At 36.9% G+C, this 26,523-nt stretch overlaps 1 protein-coding gene across 2 annotated transcripts in view; it reads right to left on the bottom strand.

Moving 5' to 3' along the window:
- LOC109111576 (ataxin-1-like) overlaps positions 1 to 25,465 on the bottom strand; it is an 89,271-nt gene extending 63,806 nt beyond the window's left edge. For both annotated transcript variants that reach the window (XM_042776861.1, XM_042776862.1), the window contains exons 1-2: positions 25,285 to 25,465; positions 220 to 406 (exon numbers count right to left, since the gene is read on the bottom strand). The gene's annotated coding sequence lies outside the window, so the exon portion shown is untranslated. The remainder of the gene's footprint in view (positions 1 to 219; positions 407 to 25,284) is intronic.
- Positions 25,466 to 26,523: the final 1,058 nt, after the last annotated feature.

Here is a 26,523-nt window from a genome sequence, read left to right as displayed (position 1 = left end):
ACTGAGAAAGGGACAGAAAACATTCCACGATTTTTCCAGTTTTCACATCTGTCAGAAAACCCTACAGGCAGAAGACAACACACAAGTCTCTCTTTCATAAGAGGTCTATTACGAGATCTGTTTTGAAGTTGAAGTTAAAAAAGCTTGACCCCAGAAAGAATGAGTCTTGTGCACAAACCAATCCAGAAACGTTCAAGTGAAAATAAACCACTGTCTTACCCAGTAAGAAGATACAGCTGGATCTTGAGCAGGTAGAAGGTTACAATGTTCAATCGGAGAGAAGAGTCCAGATGAAACCACTGGGACTGGGATGGATAAATCTCTCCTCCTGCTGTCTGAGGGGACAGCTTGTGATTCCCACTCTGTCTGTCCACGTCTGCCTGGCTCCAACAACCCTCACCATTCCCTGCCACATACAAAAACAAAAGAGGTTTACACTTAGGCAATGAGGTCCGAGTGGCTGTGTTAAATTATATTAGCCTATATTGCACTGTTAGACCTATGCTCTTTTGACCAAATCAACATCCAGAACTAAAACTGCATTTCTTAAAAAGAAATTATGGTTAACTGACTATATATAGTATCAATTTGAGAAAAATATTAATTAGGTTTTATATTGACCGTATATAATAAAATAAATCTGTTCTGAAATCCTCTTATAATCCTACCATTATTCCTCTTGAATATGTAACCAAGGTAACAGGTGTCTAGTTGAGTATATACTTTAAATAGTTTCAGAACCAGCGAGGCGCCTTAGGGTAGGGATTTCCTTTACTACCAAACTATTATCATCCATCGAAAAATAAAAAAAGATCAATAATTAATCAATCAGTTAATTAGTCAGTAAATCAATTAATAAATTGCTAATGTTAAGAATACTGAAATATTCTGTTTTAACACTGCAAATAATAAATGATTCTTGGGCAGCAAAACAGCATATTAAAATGATTTCTGAAGGACCTTGTGACACTGAAGACTGGCGTAATGATGCTGAAAATTCAACATCACAGAAATAAATTACATTTTGAAATACAGTCAAATTGATAGTTATTTTAAATTGCAATAATATATGTGAAAATATTACTGTTTTTACTGTATTTTTGATCGAATAAAGACAACCACGGCAAACAAAATCCTGCATATAATCTTTATTAAAATAACATTTCTCTGATTTCAAGCCAATAATAGTCTTTTATCACCAAGTGTACATTCCTCTACACAAAAGCTTTTTTCTTTTCCCTTAAATTGTCTGACCTCTTGGTGCAGTTTAATGGTTCGTTCCAGGGCAGAGCGCTATGAGGAAAGGCTGTTTAATCAGAATCACTCTCCTGGTCTCTGAAGCTCCTGGGAGAGACCGCATTCACAAAACAAACATTGGACACTATTTATAGATGCCTGTCGACATGGCAACCGCTCTTTGTTTGTTTGAATCAGAAACTATTTCTCCTTTTTTCCCCGCTCAAATGTTTCGCTTCTTGCTTCAAAACAGGCGCTGGGACTTGAGACACTTTTGTCTCCATTTGCTCTGGTATGTTCCTTCAAAACAAGGCCAGGATGGAGGTAATGCTCTGGCAGGACAATACGAATGCTTTTGTGCATTTGTGTACGAGCTACTTGTGCTCTTAAATACTGCTGTGTCAAATCTATTCTGAGTAAACCACCAGTTAATCTTGTTTAGATGCCATCACCCATGGCAAGAGAAACTGATTTTAACCATAATGTATAAACCATGCAAGACTTCCCACTCCTATAACAGCATTGCAACTTAATACTAATACTAAGCATAATATTCACTCTATATGCTCAAATGGCTTATATATTTCCAAATTTGCAATATGCTCCAGATATATTGTGGTATAAATGGCATAATTAGTAGTTCATTCCCTCACTGGTGTGGTTCATGTTTAGAAGTCATTATTACAGAATTTGAAATTCCTATGGAGAAAATGAATGAGATCTACATGATCTGTACTGGAGCCTTGAGTCCACTGAGAGCAACAGTTTTGCTTCTACAACACTGAAGAAAGGATAAATATTTCTGCAACTGTTACGAATAAGACATACTCACATGCATACCAACTGCTATACAGTGTATATATATATATATGCTATATATAGTGTGTATATATATATATATATATATATATATATATATATATATATAGTTAGACAAATATACTCACATATAAACCATCTTCCTTTCTTGTCTTAGTCAGCAGCGAATTTTGCTGACTGTTCAGAAACGCAGGAAAGAATATTAACGACTGTCTGATGCCCTGCCCACTGTCCGTCAAACACCTCCCACCTCTTCCTTTATAAGGGTTACACACATTACACTTCTTACATTACACTGCAGTATGACTTGATGAAGCTGATGAAGTAAATAGTTAAGATTGACTGTATAGTCATACTTAAAGTAACAGTTACTCATCTGATTTTTCAAAACCTAATCATATCACAGTTCAAATAAGACAGGCTTACTGGAACATGGGTAGTTGGGAAGTGACAAAATGTAAAACATTTCATATATATATATATATATATATATATATATTATATATATATATACACACACACACACACACACACACACTGCTGTTCAAATGTTAGGAGATGAGTAAGATTTTTTGTGTTTTAAAGAAGTCTCTTCTGCTCATAATGGCTGCATTTATTTGACCAAAACTACAGAAAAACAGTAATATTGTAAAATATTATCACCATGTAAAATAATGTTTTTCTGTTTTAATATACTTTAAAATATAATTTATTTCTGTGATGCAAAGCTGCAATTTCATCATCTTTACTTCTGTCTTCATGTCACATGATCCTTCACAAAACCTTCAAAAACAAATTTTCCTGTCCTGTCAGCCATTATACTGTGCTCATAGCACGTGCTCTTCAATTGCACGCACAAATGCAGTGTGGCTCGCTGTATATAATTCCACATTAAAGTGCAAATGAACCTTCGAGCATGCAGTGTCATAGTTATGTTGTCAGTTAAGTCATTAAGTTACCAAAAAGGCGATTAAAGCTGCCTTAAAGCTGTGCATGTATGTATTTGTTATATATGAGTTACATTTAAGAACATGTCTCTGAAATGCAGTGGCTTTCAAACTGTTCTGGACTGGATGCACCCCAGCAATGTCTCCCTCATCTAAAACACCCGATTCAACTCGTCAGCTCATTAGCAGAGACTTTCAGACCTGAAGTGCGTCAGAAAAGGTAAAGAGTTGTGAGAAAATATGATGTGTTTCAGATCCACGTCATGTTCAGCAGCAGCAGCTCTTAAAGTAATAGCAGCCAAAAAACGTAATAAACAGCTGCTTGTGTCGTCTGTTAATCAAAGAACAAAAGAAAAATCAATAATCAATAACTTTTGTAGCTTTAAGTGTTCATCTATATTTAATTTAGAATTTAGTGTTACTTTAGTAACTTTATTCAATTTCTGTATGTTTCCTACTTGCTAAAGGGCACAGGTAAATATGACATTTATTATAAATGGGCATATGTGAAAATTGTTTTAAGTTCACTTTAATTAGTTGTTATTTTTTAAAGTTTAATAAATGTTAAAATTGATAGCTCTTAATTATACTGTAATGCTGAATGGCGATAGTTAATGGTTAAATATTAGAGGAAAAAAAATTTCATAGAGACACTAGTATTGGTCTCAGTGATACTCGCCTTCAGTCATAGAAAAAGATGTCATTAAACAAATATTACAAATATACTGTCTTTATGTTAATTCTTCATTAATTTGTAGATTGAATGTGAAATTATTGCAATATAAAAGTATATTTAAAAACTTAATTGTTAGGTGGGTTTAATCACGATTGTGGGATTAATTTCAGAAAAAAAAATGTGATTAATTATTTTTTTTAATCAATTGACAGCACATTAACCTAGAAAAATGCTGTCTAGGTTATATAAATGCTAAAATTAACCTAATAAATGCAGTCAAAATGTAATGATACTGAATGTTTCCACTAGTGTGGATGGATTGAACTGTAAACTAATAAATCTGCTGATGAATGTTGAAGTTCAGTTAACAAGCCAAGCTATATTTAAAAGTGGTTTACAGTGAATTTATAACAGCTAAGGGGTTTTTAGGTACTCCTCTTCACATCATGCCTAACAACGCCCCTTAGCTGTTATAAATTCACTGTAAACCATGGCTTCTTGAGGCTTATTGCTATATTAAATCACTATTATTAAATCGAGATGAATACAGTTTAGAAAGGGCACGAGCATTGTGACATTGTAACTTTATTTCTACACGTTGGTAGCGGTTTGAGTCATTTTACATTTCAAACAACACTTTTGCCTCTTTAGTGTCAAGGTACTGTAACACTAAAAAGAGTTTCTTCTCGTCCTGCTTTCATAAAGAGCACTCTCTGTTTCTGTTTCCCGTAATTCAGCAGCTGAGAAGGGCTGCAGGCTGCTGTTTCTCTCTCATCTTTCTGACGAATTACAGAAGTGTAATTGTAAAATGGCAGCTGACCACAAACAGTCAAATCTACACTACTAGTATTTGTTCCTTTATGAAACAAGTCAAGGGATGTTATTAACATGCTAACAATGCTAAGTGACATGCCTATATAGCATAGATAGTGTATTTTTGTTGGACACAAACCAAAACACAGTCTGCACTTAGTGTCTTAGTCTTTTTTTTTTTCCAGAAACCATGTTTATACACACACACACATACACACACACACACACACACACACACACACACACACACACACACACAAACACACAAGACACAACACATGATGAAGGTCATTTTGAAATACAAGTGCATGATGAAGGTCATTTTGTTAGTAGGAGATTAAAGTTCCCAGCTGTGAGAGACAGAATGTTATTATGATATTATCTTAATACATATAACTTTAAAATAAACTGGGGGACCCCTTCTTCCAGAAACTGAGGCTGTGAGAGACAGAAGTAAAGTTACACTGTTGTGTACTTGATTGATTAGCAGATGAAAATATCTAATACTGTATATTTATATCTTTTATATCTTTATATATATGTGTGTGTGTGTGTGTGTGTGTGTGTGTGTGTGTGTGTGTGTGTGTGTGTGTGTGTGTGTTTGCGTGTGTGTTCCTGAGGGCTTTCATTATTAAAAAATTAATAATGTCAAGTGTATCTGCCTATTCACATTAGCAGCTGTTTGTATTGCTAAAGAAAAGGTTAAAAATATCTTAACCTCAACTTTCCCTTCTTTCTTTCTTTCTTTCTTTCTTCTTTCTTTCTTTCTTTCTTTCTTTCTTCTCTCTCTCTCTCTCTCTCACACACACACACACACACACACACACAAACACTATATTTGTTTCACTACATTACTGAGTACATTTTTGAATAGTGAGGACATTTCAGATCTTATTATAAAAAATTAAGGAAGTATAGTTACACCCGTTTACTAGGCTACTATAACCTAAAACTAACCCTAACAGAAAACTTTCTGCAATATTACAATAATAAAAAAAACTTTATTTTTATAACATGTTTACAAATGAGAATGTCCCAAAATTTTTCAAATTTAACTCGACTATGGGTAAAAATGTCCCCAAAATATGGTTAAGTAGGTACACACACTGTGACATACACGCAGTGTGTACTTTACTCTCTCTAAACTCACTCTATCAGTCTTGTTTTCTTCTGGATCTATCTATTATTCTTCCACCACCTCCAACAATGTTTTAACTCCCTCATGTACAGTACTTAACTTAGGCTAAGTGTGTTTAACTGTCTGGTTTTATTTTGTCCTGAAAAGTAAGTATTAAAAAAAAAATAGAAGAAGAAGAAAGTCTTAAAGTAAGATGAAAGGGTCGACGCAATTAAACAATCATTGATAGTTTATTAATATTACCATAAACTGCACTGATCCAACAAAATGGCAGACTGAATACGTAAACTATTTTGTGAATACACAACAGCATAAGCATGCAATAGTATTGTATTAGTTGGAACTGCAACTAACAGCTATTTACATTTATTTTCAGTATTTTGTTTTAAAGAAAGTTATTATACATCCTCCTTAATGTTGTAAAGTAGCATAACTGGCAGATGTTTGATTGAACAAGGCCTTCAATGTCAATAACAGGAAGATACAGGAAGCGTTTTCTCCTTCACTTAAAAATTTGAATTATTATTTTGCAATTATAAATATTATACACAATTATATGGTTAGATCATCTGTATTATTTGCATTTAACATTTTGGCACACCCTATCAGAACAGAGCATTCTGTGACGTCATTGTCCATTTGCATAAACTTTACGGCCCTTTGGAAACTACTGAATAAAGCTCCTGGTGCACATACGCTAGCCTCAGCAGTGGTTAGATAACCACAAACACACACCCCTATCGGTCAGCTCAAAGTTCTCTTGCTCACCGCAGATGGCTGACTTCTGACCTGTCAGAGCACAGCAGCCAGTCACGCAGCACACTGCTGACACAGATAATGAAAACACACACAAACACTCCACCCAGGACAAGCTTCATGACAATGATTTACTGGTGAACTCTCAATGGACTCTTGCTTCACAGTAATATAACACTACAGCTCTAAGGGAGTACCTACAACCTGATGCTTAAAGGGACAGGTAACAAAAAAATATGGTTCGGTCATCATTAACTCACCATCATGTCACCTGTATGACTTTCTTTTTCCAGTGGAAGACAAAATAAGATATTTCAAAAACTATTCTGGATGCTCTATATGCCATAAAATTACAATTAGAGTGTAAATGAGATTGTTGTGTGAACTGTGGCTTTAAGTCCAGACGCGATCATAAGACTGAGACAGCCTCTAGTCACTTTATGACATGAACGCTGATAATTTGGCAGGGTTTAGTATTTGCTTATCTGAACTTATGTAATGTGTCTATGAATGATTTCAGTCATGCAGGGTATCTGTAAATATCAGGTACAGTTTCATTCAAGACAACCTGGACTTTGTTGAAGATGTTTTTCTGTTCATCTCTAATTAAAGTGAATCTCTAGGTTTTTAAACAACTCCACATAATTTGATGAGAACTACAGGTTACAGAGGCACTGGTGATGAGTTCAAGACTGCAGGGCCAAATGCATTATGGGAGAAAGGGATTTTTTTTTTACATTTTATAATGAATAATTTTTCAATTGATCCTCCCTTGAGTATATTGGAGACTTTATAGCCTTTGGTCAACATTAGCATTATTTATAGCTTCATTATTTACATATTTTTATTTTAGCTTTTTTTCTTGTTTGTATATATATATATATGTGTGTGTGTGTGTGTGTGTGTGTGTGTGTGTGTGTATGTATAGAAATGACTGATAAAAGTTTTGTGCTTTTAAACAAAAGGGTTATCAATCCTTTCTGTAAAATATTAAAATGTTGTCAATTTTAAACATCAGAGATTTACAGTGTTATAAAAGTTAAACTGAGCACAGAACTAGTTTGCATAGTTAAAAATTGCCACATATTTTACAAGACCATAGGTTAATTCTCAAAACTCCATGAATCATTATTCAGTAAATAATAACCGTTTTGCACACATTTTCTGGGGCGAATAAATCATTGATATTTGGGTTAAACAAAAGGAAGCATGTGGATTTTCATTCACCACAGACATACATTACATACAAAATATATAGTAGATTTTTGTATATGCTATTATAGCATTTCTTGATATTTTGAATTAGTTTTTTTATTTTTATATTTTAAGTTTTTTATTTTATTGTTATTTTTAGTTTAAGTAAATTTTGTTAGGTTTTTGCTTTTGGCATTTTAATAGTTTTTGTTTTTTAATGGGGTCATATGAAGCTTTTTTAAAGATCATTATTTGAAAGTGAAAAAAAAAGTGACGTGACATACAGCCAAGTATGGTGACCCAATACTCAGAATTCATGCTCTGCATTTAACACATCCAAAGTGCACACACAGCAATGAACACACACGGTGCCTTGCTCAAGGGCACCTCAGTCGTGGTATTGCCAGCCTGAGACTCGAGCCCACAACCTTAGGATTAGGAGTCAGTCTCTTTAACCATTAGGCCATAACATGTCATTTTCTACAAAGTCCCTCCTTCTGACAAGCGCAGTCTGCTCTGATTGGCCAACTGACCCAGTGCACTGTGATTGGTCAATCACTGCAAGCACTCGTCAGAAATGTAATGCCCCTTTCCATAATCACAAGCTTCATCTTTCAAAATAAATGTAAAGAGAGGTAATAATGTCCTTAGTTTTACCATCAGTTCAAGCCCGAAAGGGGAACAGAGTCGCGTGACAGACACAGTGATGAAGCTCCTTTGTGTTTGCAGTACACAAGCCACGGACGGTTAAGACAGCTGACTCCACTGTGTGACCCTGTCTCTGTCTCTCTCTCTGTCTCTTTCACCTAGAAACACACAGCATCTCTCTGACATGGCTGCTTCAACACTAACTGCGGTTACTGAAACCACGCCTTCTTTCTTTGCGTGAACTTTTGGGCAGCATTACACAAATATTTCCACATAGTGACGTAGAAATGGGGCATGTAAGAATGAGCTATTTTAGGGGGGCGTGGCAGAGTCTTAACTTTTATAAAGAATATCTCTTTGGATTTGAAACTTTAGTCTTTGCAACTTTACAGATCTTCTTCATGCACCAAGAGCTTGTACCACTCCAAAAGTGAAAGGAAAAATTTAACTCGCATCATATGACCCCTTTAATATTTATATGTAGCTTTAATCTATTTTTATTTCTGTTGTAGTAATTTTAAGTTAGTCAGCTTAAACTAATTTTATTTCACTTAGTTACAAACCAAAGCTAGTATAGTTTTAGCTAACAGTAACACTGATTTAACTAGTTAGTATTTATAAAATTAATGAGAGAAAAACTTTCTCTTTGCCAACAGACCAAGTTCTGTGCTTTAGTAAATGCTCAGAAGCTGTTGAGTGGTGTCACCCTTTGTGGTGTAGATGGAGTGTTAAAATACAACCATTGCTTATTAAATCAAGTAGTATTGCAATTAAAATTGCTGTAGTGAAGACAAAAAAAAAATCTCTCACAAGCATAAACACACACACAAAAAAAAATTGCAGATGACTGTGCTAACATCAGCCTCTCCCACATACACACACGACAACATGTTCACACACACCAGCGGTCGGTCCTTCTTTCCCAGACACCAGGCCTCTGTTTCTGTAATTCACTTGCTATGTTGCTGCTGGTTTGTTTCACAACACTGTCACATCCAATGAGATTCTTTCCCTGTGCTGGCTTCATGCCACTCAGTGACAACAGCTCACAGTAGAGACCCTCTCGCTGTCGCTCAGATTGTTCCCTCCCCTCCATCAGCATTACATATCAGTGCCTGGCTACCGTCAGCCCACGCTGCCCCAGTCACACACACTGAGCTCTTACTACAGAGTAATTCCATGAGCAAATCCACAGAGGGCATAATGCAGGGATTAGAGCTGCCAGGCATTACAATCCGAAATATATAGCACACTTCAAACTCATCTCTATTCACCTGCCTGTACGCTCTCTCTCTCTCTCTCCTTTGTCTTTCTCAATAACTACACATCCTGCCCTGACAAAAAAAAACATGCTGGTGATATCAGATGTTCATGTTTTTTCATTACTTTAACTCATCAAAATATGTTAAGCAATTTCCAACTTTATTTTGTAAGTTGTACAAAGTTCAACTATATTTTTAAGCCAGTTTGATGTAATTTAAGTTGAAAAGACAAACAGTAAAATTGATTGTACTTCAACATTTGAGGCAGCAACTTATTTTTTACAGTGTGGTAATATTATAATATATTCCACGACACTGTATGATTGCAATATTCATAAATTATGGTATTTTCATGGTTCTCAAAGGTATCTCAAATAATATCATGCTCTTAACATGGTACCATCATGTCCAGTAAATCAAAATGATTGAAATATAACCATGGTAGTGTCATTGTTCAAAACAAACCATGTCAAAATAAACATGGTACTGTAAATGTCTAAAAAAAAAAACTAACAAATTTGTCTAGAAAAAAAGGCAATTTCATGGTACAGTACACATCAAATACAATTATTCTTGTCAATTATGGGTTATTAGACATAACATGGAAACATTTACATTTTTAAATTTTAATAGTACAGAAAATGGTCAAAAAAGAAATGGAAATGGAACAGTGCATGTCAAAAAAACCCACTGTGACACCATACTTTTTTCTAAGTGAAAGCTGTCCCTCCTATCTTCTTTCGCAGAACATAAAGGATGAACACAAGCATGTGCTTTACGACAGTTGAGGCCTCCTCTCAGAGATCTGTGAAACCAGGACAAAGGGATATGGAGTGCGAATGAAACACCACAAGCCCAGCAATCCAGCACTGACAGTCAATCACGCGGCACTCCCACCGTGCGTGTATGTGTATGTGCAGGCACATGTGCGAGGCCAGGCAGACAGTCAGCGGGGACCTGCCGATTCAATCCAAACCACCACGAGATTTCACCACTCTGACAGCAAAACCTTTTAGCCTTCCCATGCACCCCTACAAACGGTTTGTTAACATTACAGCCTCGGAACGACTGGATAAAAGGTCACGCAACCTTTCAGAAAACCTTTTTCTCTCACTTTTAATGAAGACTCTTACATAACAGCGCCATGGTAGTTCTGAAACCGCAGGAAACAAACACTGAAATACTGAACCGACTTGCAAAGTCTCATTGGTGGTGGGACATACAACACACGATACGACTGATTCTGTAGACAAAACCTGTTCTACAAAGCGGAGCTATTTTTCAAAGAGCTACCCAGTGACCTGAGCTTGCAGGTCATGTGACCCACCTTGTGATTTTTATCAGGAAGGGTATTTGAGACCTGCACGCCTGGGGAGAAAATGCTTTTTCATAGTTTGTTTTTTTGTTAAATTGATTTTTATTTGTCGATATGGTCGCCGTCCTGTAAAACTAGACACAAAAAGTGTGTGTATGTGTACAGCAGACATGTCAGAGGCCCTCATTTCTCATCTCTGCTGGTCTCTGTTCGCAATGACCCTGCTTATGGAACAGAGATGTGTACTGTAGCTTAATATTAGTGGTTGGTGGTTATTAAAATTTGCATAAAATATGTGGGAAAAAATTATAAAAGTTGATAAAACTTCCTCCAGCTTTTCTAGGAATTACATGCAACAAAATAATGCATGGTTGAAATCACAATAATCACAACATTCCAAAAAAACATTAAACAAATGAATGAATGAATGAATGAATGAATGAACACTACCGTTCAAAGGTTTGGGGTCAGTATGATTTTTTTAATGTTTTTGAAAGATGCCGCTTTTGCTGCATTTATTTGATCAAAAAAAAAAAACAGCAATATGGTGTAATATTATTACAATTTAAAATAACTTTTTTATTTCTGATGATTTCTGTTTTAATATATGTTAAAATGTAATTTAATCCTAAATTTTAAGCAGTCATTATTCCAGACTTCAGTGTCATGTGATCCTTCAGAAATAATTTTAATATGCTGATTTGCTGCTCAAGAAACACATCAGTGTTAAAAATAGTTGTGCTGATTAATATTTTTGTGGTGATATTTTTTTTCAGGATTATTTTAGAGAATAGAATAATAAAATAGAATAAAATTTAGTTTTAAAATTTAACATTATAATTGCCTTTACTGTCACCTTTGGTCAATTTAATGCATCCTTGAAGAAAAGAAAAACCTTTAATGGAGAATAAATTAACATGAAGAATAAATCCACAATTCTGACATTTTATTGGGAGAAAAATTATAATTAAAAATATTTGCTGTAAATAATCTAGAATATAGTTACATGACCCTGACCATGAAGTGCTTTCTCAATTCAATCACCATGAACTGATTTGGCAAAAAGTTAATTTTGGACCCTGTATGTAACTCAACTGAACTTCAACCTCATGGTAAACAGATATAAGACTCCTGAGAGCTGCTAAGGATCAGGGCTGGAGAACCCCGGCTGGAGTTTCACCAATGACCCCAGTTTCCACACACCATATCGGTTGCAGCTCATAACGTTCAGTTTTCAGCCCACACAACACATTTACAGATTCAAATACAAGAGCACAAGAAGCCTGAAATAGCTCTTCCCTGCGTACACTTACCCTCTATAAACCGCAGCGTACACACATTTCACACACAACGTAAAAAAAAGCGTGTAAAGGCATCTTACCCACACATGCACATAAAAACACAAGGTGACACACTCCCACACAGACATACATCTCCTTGACAGTCCATTCTGAAGATGAAAGACTGAAAGTGGGGCAGATGATGACAAGAAAAAAATGAAAACGACTGCAGTGGTACAAATGAAAAGAAACTCCCCCCACTCCCCACTCTCATACATATAAATACACCAACACAGCTCCGCTTCATTATAGCGTCCCATTCAAATCCACATCACCTGGGGGAATGGCCCAGTCAGCCCTGCAGAAACACAGAGAAGCACTGGGATAACTGATAAGTAATTGAGGGACAGATCTGGGGTCTTTTAATTAACTATAAGAGAAAAGCTGCACAATTTTAAGTAACGCAGCAGTGGTTACCGAACAGCCCTTAAGAGGAATTCCCAGATTAGACTGCAGTGCTTCATGTCTTTTCAACTGACCCATTTAATGGAAAAACTTCTTATCAGAAACAGAGATACCATCATCTGACCCCTAGTGATTAGTTAACATGATAAAATTGCTGTGAGAAAACTAAATAAACCAAGCGAAAGCGGAGAACTGTCATGTCAACACAGCCATTAGTTAACTCTTATATGATACAAATTTTTGGGTGTGACAAATAAAGAATTTATTTTAATTATTGTGATTTTCAGCTTTTTTACACAATAATATCACAAATGATGATGATGATTATGTATTTCATCTTTGACAATAATAACAAAATTATTAAAACTTAATTTAAAAAACATGGCTTGTATTATTATTAATAATAATAATAATAATAATAATAATATACAAATATATTTTAAATCCATTGTTTTATGCAAAGTTGTTTTGCGATCTAAATTACAATGCATATTAATTATTGTATTATTTTAGCTCTGATATAATAATAACAAAATCATGATGTATTTTGAACAAGAATAATTTATTTATTATTTATCCCATTACATTTATGCAAAGTTGCTTTACTTCCTTAACTACATCAATCAAAAGATAATTTACATTATTGTTATTAATTGTGTTGTGTATTTTATTATATTTATGCAAAATAGTTTTTCAAAACTTATGTTTAAATTGCTCATATGAGAATGAATGGTTCTGAAAAGTTAATAGGAACAATTATGCAAATATGTTACTTCAAGAATGTTACTTTTTCTTGTTTCTAATTTAATGGACAGTGATGTCATTGTCTTGATGCTATTCTTTAGATAGCTTCAGATAACAATATAACTACTATATAACTTTAGGTAGCTATCCTCAATAACCAAAAACAATCTCTAATTGCCCAATTCACATTTTAAAGCGTCTGTGACTTGGCACATGAAATGTGGCTCCTCTAAAAAATAGTGAGGCTGAATCCACATCAAACAACAACAAAATTCTCTTTCCAAAAAATTAATACAGAATGCTTACTGAAAGGTCTGAATTATCCTGAGATTTGGGAAATTGGAGTAACCATGGGAAGTTGGTGTAACAATGTGTAATTCCTTTACAATGTATTACAAAATCTGCCCTCAGACTTAAGAGATTAAACATCAGCACCGACAACAACAACAAGTCCGCCGCTTTCTAAGCTAGAACAGGCAGGATTGAGAAATATTACTATTGATGGAACAATCACGCGCTACACTTGGCAAACAGACTGTGAGAATTCAATGAAACCTGCTAATATAGCAACTTCTGAGCAGATAGAGCGAGGACTGCAGCACATCATCTGCCAAAGTTTTTCACAGAGAAAACTATTTGGAAACAGTTACGTGCCCTTGTCTTTGGACTTGAAAGTTTGAAGGCTCTGCGGCGAATGGAAAAGAATGTCTTTGTGCTCAAAGCAGACTATCCTTGAAATTGCGAGTCTACCATATAATGTTTCTCTAAGGGTGGGTTCCTGTCACAGAAGCTCAAAAAGTACTGCCTCCTCTCTGAAGTTGCTAAAAGCCCAAAAAATACAGTGCTATTCTGTGTCCCACAGCACACCCCATATTTTACCCTACTGCCTCTCTGTCAGTGACTGAGAGGAAACGCCAGAGCTCAGCTTATGCGTCAACGTTGAGGTAACTAGTATGAATAGGTTGCTGAGAGAACAGGCCACATGAATCAAATAATTTCCCTACAGGAAAAAGAAGCAGCCCTCTCTCAGACCCCTTCTGGTATGTCTTTCCTCATGTAATCTCCAGAACAACACAAGCACGCTCAGCGAGAGGACCAGTAATGACCCCGGCCCAGTCAAATCAAGTTCATGGACACTCAAGGTTACAACTCTTCAGCCAGTGTTAACTAGAAATCCTCTGACAGCTGGTTATGCATCAAGTACTGACATTTACTAGAATCACAATCACACTGAATGTGGGTAGGTGTCAGATTGGCTTGGTTTAGAAACATGTACCGTGACATGCATGGCTGGTGCTACATTCAGTCATACCAGAACATCTTCATGCATTTATGTAGTGTTTATTTTAAAGGTCATACTGAAAGCTTAGTACAGCCATGTAATGTAACATTAGCCTAAGTAGGTGGATCCAGGGTTAGCGTGATTTTGCCAAGTAGGACAAGCTCTGGAAAATATAAACATATGCCTCTCATATGCCCCTAAACCAAACCCTTAACATTATCTACCCCTAAAATCACAGTTGATAAGAATGTGGTCATCTTCAAAACACAAATTAATGTGCAGTATTTTTCAATTCTGCCATCCATTAAAACTTCAAGCAAACGAAAAGTCAGTACATGCTTGATGCACAAGAACAAACCATATTGGTTCTTGCATGTCAAGGAAGCACAACTAAGATTCTGTTTACCATATTACATGTGCTATGTATGTGCATCAATCAATGTCTATAAGTGAATAAAAGCTTAAACTATATCTGTTTATCATATAAAGCAATCACATCTCTTCTGAAAACTGCCAGCTAAAGCACATTGACTGTATTTACTACACTCAATATGGATTTCCATGATGCCCTTAAAACAGAGTGCATCAATGGGGCATGCATCAAAATACATGCTGGGACAAGCAGACCACTTTGATTCTGCATTAAGAAACAAGTGTGGATCTGCAGATGTCAGAGACAGCTGACATTTCAGGAACAAGACTCATCAGACAGCCGAACATCCTCATGCCGTGTACTATAGCGACCTCCTTCTCCATAAGGTTTCTGAGATGGCGGTTTCAGTTGGGTAACAATTGCGAGAAGAGTAAAGTAAGCAAACAGATATTTGGACTTCATGTGCAGTAGCTTAAGGTAAATATTCTCAGTCACTGCTGACACCTGGGACACCGTTTTATACGGTGGCCTTCAGATTAACCTCATTCATCTGTGTCAGGCCTCATCAGTCCACTGCCTGCTGCTCATTCAACCTGCAAACCTCCTCATCCCAAAGCTGCCGCACCACGCTGACAGCTGTTGACTCTGTGCAAGAGATGGCCTATTTAGCAAGAACCTTCAGAATTATCATTGACAGGCTTTTTAGCTATGATATGAAATGCGAGCCACTGGATTTTTTACATTTGACAAATGTTGCCGCCACAATGCTAAGTTGTTATTTAGATTGCTAGCTGATTGGTTGCTTACGGTCGAGAAAGAACACTCTCAAGTTACTATGATATTTTGGTCTCTAGATTTGGCTTGTGTTCCTTCTTGAAGTGATTATTTTATGGATGTACAACATATTATACCATATTACAGATTTTTTAATTTATAAATGTATATTGGATATTTATTGGCCATTATTGGATTTGAAATTGTTCATGTTTCTTTCCTCTACTTTAAACGGAATTAACTTTTTCAGTCATCTAATACTTAGTTGATCTTTAAAAAAATACTAATAATTTTTGTTTTAAATGTTAAAACTTCAGCAAATCTGAATTTCAGCATATGCAACATTTAATATTATACATTAATATTTATATTATTATATAAATATTGTATATTTAAAAGTACACATTAATATAACATATAAAGAATATTTGATATTCATTTTTAATACTCCGTACTATATAATATAAATTTAATTGTGGCATTTAACAGTTTTTTCAATTAATTTTTATTTTCATTTATTTTATTAAAAATAATATCAGCGCAACCCTACATTTTTTTCACCCGTTTTATTTTCTGCTAGAGAAAAAAGTCAGATCACTCAGAAAAAAAATGATTTGAGATATTAAATATTGGCATTTAATCTTTATGGGATTTATTCAGGTTCCTAATCTTAAAATCCATATGAATCAGAAGTTGCTGCTACTGACTTTATTTCAGTATTGTGACATATTTCAAACTGATATGGAATACAGAGGGTGGGTTTTATTTTAGCGCATCCTCTCCAACTCTCGCTCGCAGCAAACTAAAAGCTGAAGGGAAGTGGTTAAGGATAATCTGCCCAAGCCATCAAACTGACATCATCAGAGAAGGAATGCCATTCTAGAGTGGAAGCAAATTTTCAGACTTTGATTAAAGATTACCAAGACAAACAATAGTTTTCAGTGGATTAACGTGCAGGGATTAATTGTTCACCTCAAAACGAACAATGTGCGCTAACAAAGTCACTACTGTAAATTTTGCTTTCATGCAGACTTTAAGCATGGGCACTAGTAAGAGTGCCTATGAGTAAACAGCACCACTAATCAAAACATAAGCCAATGAAAAACAGACAGATTATACTTTTATAATGCAACTAAAAGCCATTAAATAAGACTCATGAGATCTATGATCTTCTCCAGATGATTCGAGTGCTGTATGATGCTAATGAACACACTCAGTTGTTCTCAATGTGCCCACGTTGAGAATTTATGTTTTAAGTACCTCTGGCTGACTCAGACACACATTGTTGGAGGCATTGATGGAAAACGCAGGGGAAAAAATGGAGCGGTAGAGATGTGAGAGGGAGGAATGCCTGTCTGGCTACCTTCTCTGAGAGTCTCTCTGGAAAGATTTTACGGGATCACTCCACGAGAGGAGGGGAGCGCCTCTCCCTCCAAACACTGGCACGTCTCCACCACTCCAATGACATCACTTAAGAGGGGAAATGGGATGGAACTGGGACGGCCGTTCGCTTGTTTTATGTCAGCACGCAGTATTTTGCTTTGCGTCAGCTTGGTTTTTCTCTGGTGCGTCTCCCCTTTGTCAAAACCACACTTTGTCTATTCAAGGCCAGCGTTAACTTCAGGAAATTCCTTCAATGTACTGTAACTGCACTAAGTACAGCTTGTAGTAAAGTCCCTGCACCCTGCCCAGAAGCTCTGCGTTCTTTCCACAAAATTTACCAAGGTGCGAAGTTACCAGGGACTTCACGTCACCTGAATAATAAAGCGTGCATAACTATGACTATATCATGCCAAACAAAACAGTGGTAAGGGTGGATTTCGGTATTCCACAGATTGTTTGTATCCATGCAGTTTTCCTGTTATTGAATTCCTCTCCCAGTGCATATCCTCCTTTGTGCTGGAAGTATTCAATCCTGATACCCGCTGTGAGACCCGTGATGCTTGGCAGGTCCCACAACATCCCTCTCACCTGGCTAGGTGGAGACATCTTCCCGTATTCCTAGCTCAGTGGGCCGGATTCAAGCAACATTCAGAAGACCGCAGTTCTTCTTAACTGCTATTTTCTTCTTAAGAACAAAATTAGTTAAATATTTTGTATTCACAAAAACATTTCTTTAGAACAATCTAAAGAAAAAAGATACATTCTTAAGACAAAAGAATTTGAATTCCTGAAATTCCATTGCAAATAACCACTTAAAGTCAGAACAACTAACTACAACTTGTCATAAATCCCTAAAGGTAAGAAGTTTAATGATTTTTTTTATGTGGTTTCAACATGTACACGCAGATACAGGACACATTCACTCTAGTGAGAGTGCAAGAAAGATGGAGGACAAAAGAACTGCACCTAAGAACGTTCTTAAAAATGTCTTATTTCACCATCACATTAGTGAAACATTGGAGGAAAAAAAGCTCCATTGTCGATAGTGTAGTAATGCATGAACGCTTGCTCAGAGGTCACTTCCAAGAAGTATGTGCTGCGGTTAAAGAATGCTTGGTTGTCCTATTTATCTGATTAGTTGCATCAGAAAGGATGACATCTTTCCTCCTTGAGCATCTTCATCTGTGTGTTCTCTGCCTCAGGACTTATAACATGCTGGTCAAATGATTCCAGCTGCCCTTTGTTTATGAACTACATGCAGAACAGTTCAAAACAAGCTAAATTTATTGCAGTTTGACAATGTAATACAAATCAGATGGAAAGGAGAAACAGAGATCAGATATTCAGCCACATAATGCTATATCATTTAGTCATGTTCATACTAAAAGAATTACTAGTGACAAGAAACATGACACTGACAGTAAAGAGCCTAAAAATAGGTGGGCAATTTTTCCCTACCAAGTTCCTCATTACAAATAAAGCAATTCTAGTGCCAAACTATAGCGCATGCCATTAAATATGAATATGGCATATCTGTGGGGATAAAAAGGTTGAGAGACATGAATGAACACTAACATTGCACAGAGGTCTAGCTTTGTGCAGTACCTCAATAACTGACTGATGCATATGTTGAGAATGAGGCTTATAAGTCTGTCGATTTCCTGAGGGCTGATATATTAAGAACCATCAACCTTCTGCACATTCACAAACTGCAAATCAGACAACAGAAAGGTATAGTTTATCTATAAATGAAGATTATGTCATAATTTATTAGCCTTTGTGTTGTTCCAAACACGTATAAACACAAAATGAGATGTTTAGCAGAATGCCGAAGCTGCTTTTTTCCATTCATCGAAAGAGAATGGTGACAATGGCAGTCAAGGAAGATTTTTGGTCAGTAAGGACATAAATTTCAATTTATTCACCACAGTAAGCTTCAGAAGAATTTAAAAATACTGGTCTACGGTATACAAGTCTTTAATACTGCTTTTATTGTGCCTTTTTTGTATCTTGGTCTCCATTCACTTTCCCTGTATGGAAAAGAGCAGCATAAATATTCTCTTAAATGTCTACTTTACTGCTCCACTAAAGAAAAAAAATCATACAAGTCTGGATTGACAAAGATGAATATATAACCAAATTTTCATTTCTGGTGAACTATCACTTTAAGGAGGCTCCAAAAACGGATGCTACTTAAGGCTTTCAGAAAAAGGCCTTTTCCACAACGAGCTTTAAGAGGATTTTCATCATGTTCTAAACCAGCTGCACATGAGTGTGAAGCTTTGCTGTTTTTTGTTGCTTTCATGGTGAAAGAGTGGCATCAATAGTTGCTCTACTGTCTGGATATGCCCAGAGGGAGCAGCAAGCATACAGATCCCCAAGCCAGAGGAGGACAGCAGCCCACAGAGGGGTCATCGATCCCCACACTGACACAGAGCCGCTACACTGTTCACACTCTGCCATTCAGAACTTCAGCCATCGATTGCTTCTATATCTGAGACTATCTTCACTACAAAGCCTCAGATCAGCTGACTGACAAGCATGGATGCTGCTTTCATGGACACCTGGTAAGCTGCCACTTCCGAGGTAGGCAGGGGATAAGCATAGTTACATATGCCTGAAAATCACTTCCACACAGCCTTTATGTATGCATGCTATATGAAAAATAATAGATTAATTGACATACTGCACCCACAATGTGAGTCATAAGCTTTATATTTGTTGACCAAAACCTTGTCCTACAAAACACATCAATATTACTGATATTCAGTACTTGAATGAGCAAAATCATAGGGTTGCATGATATATCAAAACATATTGACATATCGATCAACATCTCAATGTTTGAGTTTACACCCAAATTGTTCACCCAAAAAATTCTCACTCAAAAAAAGTCTTCAGAGTCAAAAGTAATAATTTTATTTTTTTATGCAAACACCCCAAGCAATCTAGAATGATAAGTTAATTCCAAATAAAGTCATCTGGCCAAAACATAAATAAATCATATCACAATATATACTGCAGAGAAACATAATGTCAGTTTTTTCCAATATTGTGGAGCCCTACTTCAATCTACTGCAGTGTTGCCTTCTGACATCTTTGATATTGCAGGGGCCAGGTATTAATAAGAATTTTCCCACTCTTAAAATGACTTCACTTGGTCATTCATGTGCTTTTTAAGTTTAACTCAAGATCACAATATTTCCGACTCGAAGGCCACATAAAGCCATTAAACAGGATTTTAAAACACTTCTGGCTGTCCAGAAACCACATGCGCGCATGTTACTCTCCAAGCTGCAGAGTCTGGATATGTCATGAAGTCTGGAGGCTTAAATGTGATTTATGTAAGTGCTTTATTTTTAACTATGCTTCTAGAAATTTATTGATGATCCTGAAGTGCCACACTTTGACAAGAAGAATAAGCAAAAAATTAAAAGTCAGCACATTCACAGAACAATGAATTTGAACGTGCTTGAAACTGTTCATCGCATTGTTCAGCTGAAAAATAAAAAACTTAAACTCAGGCTATACATAAAGCCGTCATGGGGAGTCTAGAGCAGCATGCACACTGACATCCACTCATTGGAGAAAGGAATGTTTTTCATCTCGATATCAAAAAAAGCTCTTGAGCGCTGGAGTACAAAAGCAGGTTGGGGATGTGTACTGCGCCCATGGAGGGAGAGCAAATGAATAGTGCTGAGAGATGAAAGAAAAGGGCTATAAAGGTCTGGAAACAGCATTGCTCAATTGATCCCGTTCCCCTCCTATTCTTTGCCTCCCTCTCCCCACCTCATACTCTCTCCCTACTGTGAGAATTTGACACTGCAAAAGGACGTTGAACTTCTCTAGACTCCTTTTACACTGGTACTAGCATCCGATCACAGGTGGACAGAGATAAATACAGGTGTAAATCGGATCTCTCACATCACATTCAGAGGTAGTGGAAAACACATGTGACTACATCGCAATTCTGAAGCATCCTGGGGAGCAGTGAAGGACCGCCTACTCACCCGTCAATCAACCAGTGCACTAAAACAAGGATTTTAAATTAAATGAAAATTCACCCTATTTTCTTATTGTTAATAATTAATCCATGCATGCTACATTTTTTTCCCCTCATAAAATTTAATCAAAATGTCATAACTGGATCTTCAGGTGACATGTCTATCCCTACTAGACCCTACCTTAAACCTAGCCAATAGAGTTAACAAGAGCAAATGTGAGATAAAAATCCATTTATTAAAGCAAAAATGGCATTTTATTGTGCTTGAAGCAGGTTATGTGATGCAAATGTAAAAATTAATTCGTTTACAAATCATGATACACTATGGAAAAATGCCTTTTGAGTTCAGAACCATGCAAGAATAAGTCTTTGTTAATCAATAATCTGTCCCTGCATTAAAAATAAGTGTGTAAAGGAATAATGGTGTTTTAAGCATTTAAGCTGGAAACTGCAGTGAATTGTATGTAGGTATGTTTTTGGAGTTTTGCACATTACTAGAGGCACATTTTGTCTTGGTCTTGGCTGAAAATGTTGTCCTGCTCATAATACAAAAAGTCAAACACTTAAATTAAACCACTGAACTCCTTTTTAAACTTCTGGACCCTGAACAAACAAACAAACAAACAAAAAAAGCTAAAACATTATTTAAATATCTTCTTTTGTGTTATAAGAAAGTCATATAAGGTGAGTAAGTGATGACAGAATTTTCATTTTTGGGTGAAGTGTCCATTTAAGATAATGTAAATCGTTCTACTCAAAACAGCATGTGGCAAGATTACAATCTGAAAGTATATGTGGAACATGCAAGATGTATAAACAGCAACAGATGGCCACTTGCTATCAAATGACCCGAGACAGATTTCAATACCAGGTGCAAACACGTTCACAGACTCTAAAGTCACAGACTCACAAAAAAGCAGCTATAGCCAAGAGAGTTAGAGCTCAGAGAAAGAATTAGCCTAACATTAATTTGTCTTTTATGCTGCAGAACAATGCAGCCCAGGTCTTGAGTTCATGCATGCATACCTGTGAGGGAGTGTACTTTAAGAGCTTGCCTGGATAGGCCTAACTTGATACTTATTTTCCAGCAAAGGGTGAAACCAGGTTGACTTAAGCTCCACCCCTCCAATGTGTTCACAAATTTCTGGTCCAGCTGGCTCTCCTCACCCATTGGCTGATACTCTCCCTGCCAATCACAGCTGCATTATATAAGTACTGTCTGCAGGTGGAGGTGTGTCCTTCTGTATTTCACGGGCACTCAAGCGTGTCAACTTAGCCTTGCCTGCAACTGTCACAAGCTCTGTTGGGTTCAGCAAACACAACTCCACTGACACTGTGGTAGTTTGAACAGCACACCTACTAAGGAGAAACAAGATAGAGCACTTCACAAGCAGCAGGTGTATGTGTAAACTGAACAAATGAGCAGACACACTAGAGCACTTGTGATTAGGCCATACTCGGTGTCTTAATTACTACTCATTAGCATTTAAAAGTAAGTGGTACTGGGGCCATCAAACAGAGATTTGCTTACTGAGTTATAGCACTGAGCAATTCACCACCATACAAATCCCTCTGAAAAAAACCATTCACTGCATAATCAGAGCAGACAGCTTAGTCCCAGGTTGCAAAGGGCAGCCCATACTGTTTGTATTACAACCGCACAAAAAAGGGGAAACACTAATCCACACGCTCTCCAAAACAACAGGATTTTCAATAAAAGCGCCAGGATTTCTTAATCATCCAAAAGCCTTGGAAATGTACACTAATAATAAGCATGAAAACCGAGCATGCGGCAGCAATATTAGGCAGAACATGGTGAAACTGAGGCACGGTGACCCTGCAAATAATCCTCCTTTATTTAAACATGCTGGTCTTTCAACATTCAATGAAAGTTTGTCTCACGCAGTAAATTTAATTTCTCACTATGTCTGTCTTCTTTCTTTGCCTCTTTACGGCATACACAAAGGCGGACTTACCCTTTAGGCAAAGGTAGGCAACCACCTTGGGCCCCCAAAAGCTAAGGGCCCTCTAAAATGCTTTCCATCTACAAGATGTGCATTAAGCACGGACATGCGAACGGTTGCTTTTACGGTGTTTATCACCATGACAACAATCTGCATGTCCGAGTTGAACACACTTCTTGTGTATCCTGCTTGTAGCAAATGAAAATATCATGCATCTAAAAGCAGCAAGCATTACAACAAAAAAGGAATCTCAAGGCTAAATTTGTAAATGTGTGCAAATTCATAGGGCCCCATTCATATATTTTGCCTGGGGCCCCCAAATCACTAAATCCGCCCCTGGGCATACAAAGTCTAAAAGTGAATTAAATCTCCTCAGTAAACTAAATCAATGGAGATTTTTTTTTTCTTTTCAAACAGCCATTTGGGAGTAACAATGTTTTCACATGGAATTTTTTGCTTTACTTTTACTGCAAAAGTCATATGAGCTGTAAAAATTAAAGCTATATATGTTGCATAGAAAAGTATAGATTAGAATATGCTACAACTGTCATTAGCCATAAACCTTCACAAAAGTCCATTCAAAAGCAAAACCTATACATAGCATGGTATAGTATATTTATTATAATACAGTATAGTATAGTATAGTTTATGTGCTTTAACCATTGTAAATCTGTATACTATTAACTAAGATTAAATTATTTAAAAATTAACATGAAAGTTATATATTGCAGCATACAGTGTAAAATACACAGTACAGTATACTACAGTATAGTACACTAATATATACTGTACTGTCATATGTGCGTTAAAGTATAGTATATAGTATAGTATAAGCAACTGTCACATGAGTCATAAATCTGTGCACAATCATCTCGGATCAGGTCAAAACAATGTTACATGGTACAGTGTAGTATATCATAGTAGCATACTGCATTATAGAATACTATAGTATGAATTACAGTATAAAGTATAACATATCTCATCATATGACACGTGCAAAAATGGTAATATATGTAATAAAGGTAATATACATTGCACAATATAGTTTGGTACAGTAAAGTATAGTATAGTATAGTATAGTATAGTATAGTATTGTATAGTATAGTATAGTATGCAACTGCTCTAAACTGCGCACAAAGTCAAAGCATAGTATATTAATGTACAGAACACAGTGACAGTACAGTATAGTACGTGATATAATGATACTCTGATCCTAACGAAAGACCTACTTAAGGCTGTCTCAACCAACTGTTTACATAATCAACGCTAAACTGCACGGTTTATTTAATAAAGCAACAAAACCTGGCACTGCAAAAACATATGAAATATACACAGCAACAGCTCATTATATAACCAGCCGGGATGAACCGAGTGACATCACGACGGGATACACTCAATGGCTGCGTCTCAAACCTAGTAAGGCTGCCTTACTATACAGCATTACTGGAGTCAGTTCAGAACGCGCCGAACAAATCGCACCGCCTTTTAGGAACCATACGATATGGTGCGCTCATTAGGTACTGAAACACAACCAGTGTCTATTAAAACACAGTGACAGTGAAGCGGAGACAAAACTGTTGTAGCCTCCTTCCTTGTACGTGCTATTCTCAATTAAACAGATACCGTCGATAAATGCACTTGCATAAACCGCGTAGCCGTGGATTAAACAGTGCACAAGGGTGAAGTCGCAACTATAGTGTAGACTAAGACTTCCGCGATTGTGTTTTCAGATCGAAACGCTTCTAGCAACAATGTTGACTCAGCAGAAGTGTGCACAGCTACGACGAGTGACAGTTTGCTCAAAAAAGTACAGCTGGCTGATCAGTAATCCGCAGATAAATTTATATTTATAAGTCTATCTGGAGCGATAAAAGGAGGCGGGGTGGCGCAGTTACTCAGCCCCGACGAGAGCGCTCCCTGCTCGGACTTACAGCTCGCAAGTAACCGCCCCGCTTCCCGTGCGCTACTTCAAAGTAGTTATATAATTTTTAATCGAGATGACAAACAGCACATCTTGAACATCTCGTCCGGTAGACCGCAGACAGGTTGACATAATAATTAATGCATTTGTCACAGTAAATATTTACAAAGGTTTTTAAATAAACGTCACACTCCGTTCCTCCTGCGTCCTTTAGGTCCCAGCCATTTTTCCCAGATCGCAAGCAAATCCCAAAGACAGTTTTGTGCTGGTAAATTAGATGCACGGACTTACTGTACGCTATAACGGGCAGAGAAGCGCGAGGCTCTCCGTGTTGCCAGGGCTCCGTGCGTTCTCGCGCACTGCCGGTGGAATCGTCTCCCCTCCGCTCGCACAATGATGTCTGCTGCAGCCCGAGCTAATAGCTCTATCGCTCCGTGCCCCCACCTCCAGTGAGTGAGTGAGTGAGTGTGTGTGTGACGGAGGGAGTGAGTGTGTGGAGGCGTGCGTAAGTGTGTGTGTGTGTGTGTGTGTGTGTGTGTGTGTGTGTGTGTGTGTGTGTAATCCAAATATGGAGCAGTTGGCCGGCCCAGTTAAAGAGAAGAGATTGGAGGTTGTTCCATTAAAAGTATAGAGAAACATAATGACGTTTGAGGCTCCATAAACAAATGGTGTGTTATAAAGTTTAATAATACATGTCAGTTCGTTTCTGTAATCTGATATAAACAGCAGCGTTCCGGGAGAGCTGCCATTTAGTACTATATCACTGGGAATTGTGGGAAACTGCAAAATTTGTATCATTCACTCAGAACAGGAACAGGGAATGGAAATCCCGGATTGGAGTTAGAGCCAAGTGATTATAGAAAGCTATGAGCATGGAGCTCTGTCTCTCTGCTCCACTCATTCAATGTTCAAGACCGGGGTTTACCCTGTGCATTAAAGGGGTCATATGACGTTGCTAAAACATTATGTTTGGTTAAAAAAACATACTATTTTCCACATAATGTACAATATTGTTGCACCTCTTTGACCCGCCTTTCTGAAACAGGTCAATTTTTAAAAAGCTCATAGTTCTGAAAAGCGAGGTGTATGCTGATTGGCCATCTATCCAGTGCATTGTGATTGGCTGAATACCTCAAGTGTGTGACAGAAATGTTATGCCCCTTAACATACTGTGACGCCATCTCCCAGCATGACAAGACAAAACCAATAAAACCCAAAAAAAAAAACACATCTGCCTCATCCATTGGAGAAACAACAAACAACAATAACTAATTATACTGTGTTTTTACGCATTGTGTTGCGTAAACATAAAACCATGTCTGCATTTGTGATTGGAGAAACAACAAACAACAAGCGCTACTCTACACTGCTTAAAAATTCACGTTTGAATCATCAGTGGCAAATTCTTTAAATATAAAACATGTACTTACAGGCTGTGAGTCAGAAGTGCCAGACTGTCCTTGCAAAGTTGGAACTTACCCATTTTATAGAAAAGCCTTTGAGCATAGACCCATTGTAGGCTCTGCAGAA

This window comes from Cyprinus carpio, chromosome A19, assembly GCF_018340385.1.
Source record: "Cyprinus carpio isolate SPL01 chromosome A19, ASM1834038v1, whole genome shotgun sequence".
NCBI lineage: Eukaryota > Metazoa > Chordata > Actinopteri > Cypriniformes > Cyprinidae > Cyprinus > Cyprinus carpio.
The sequence above is the reverse complement of the archived record's forward strand: the minus strand, read 5'-3'. Positions and strand labels throughout refer to the sequence as shown.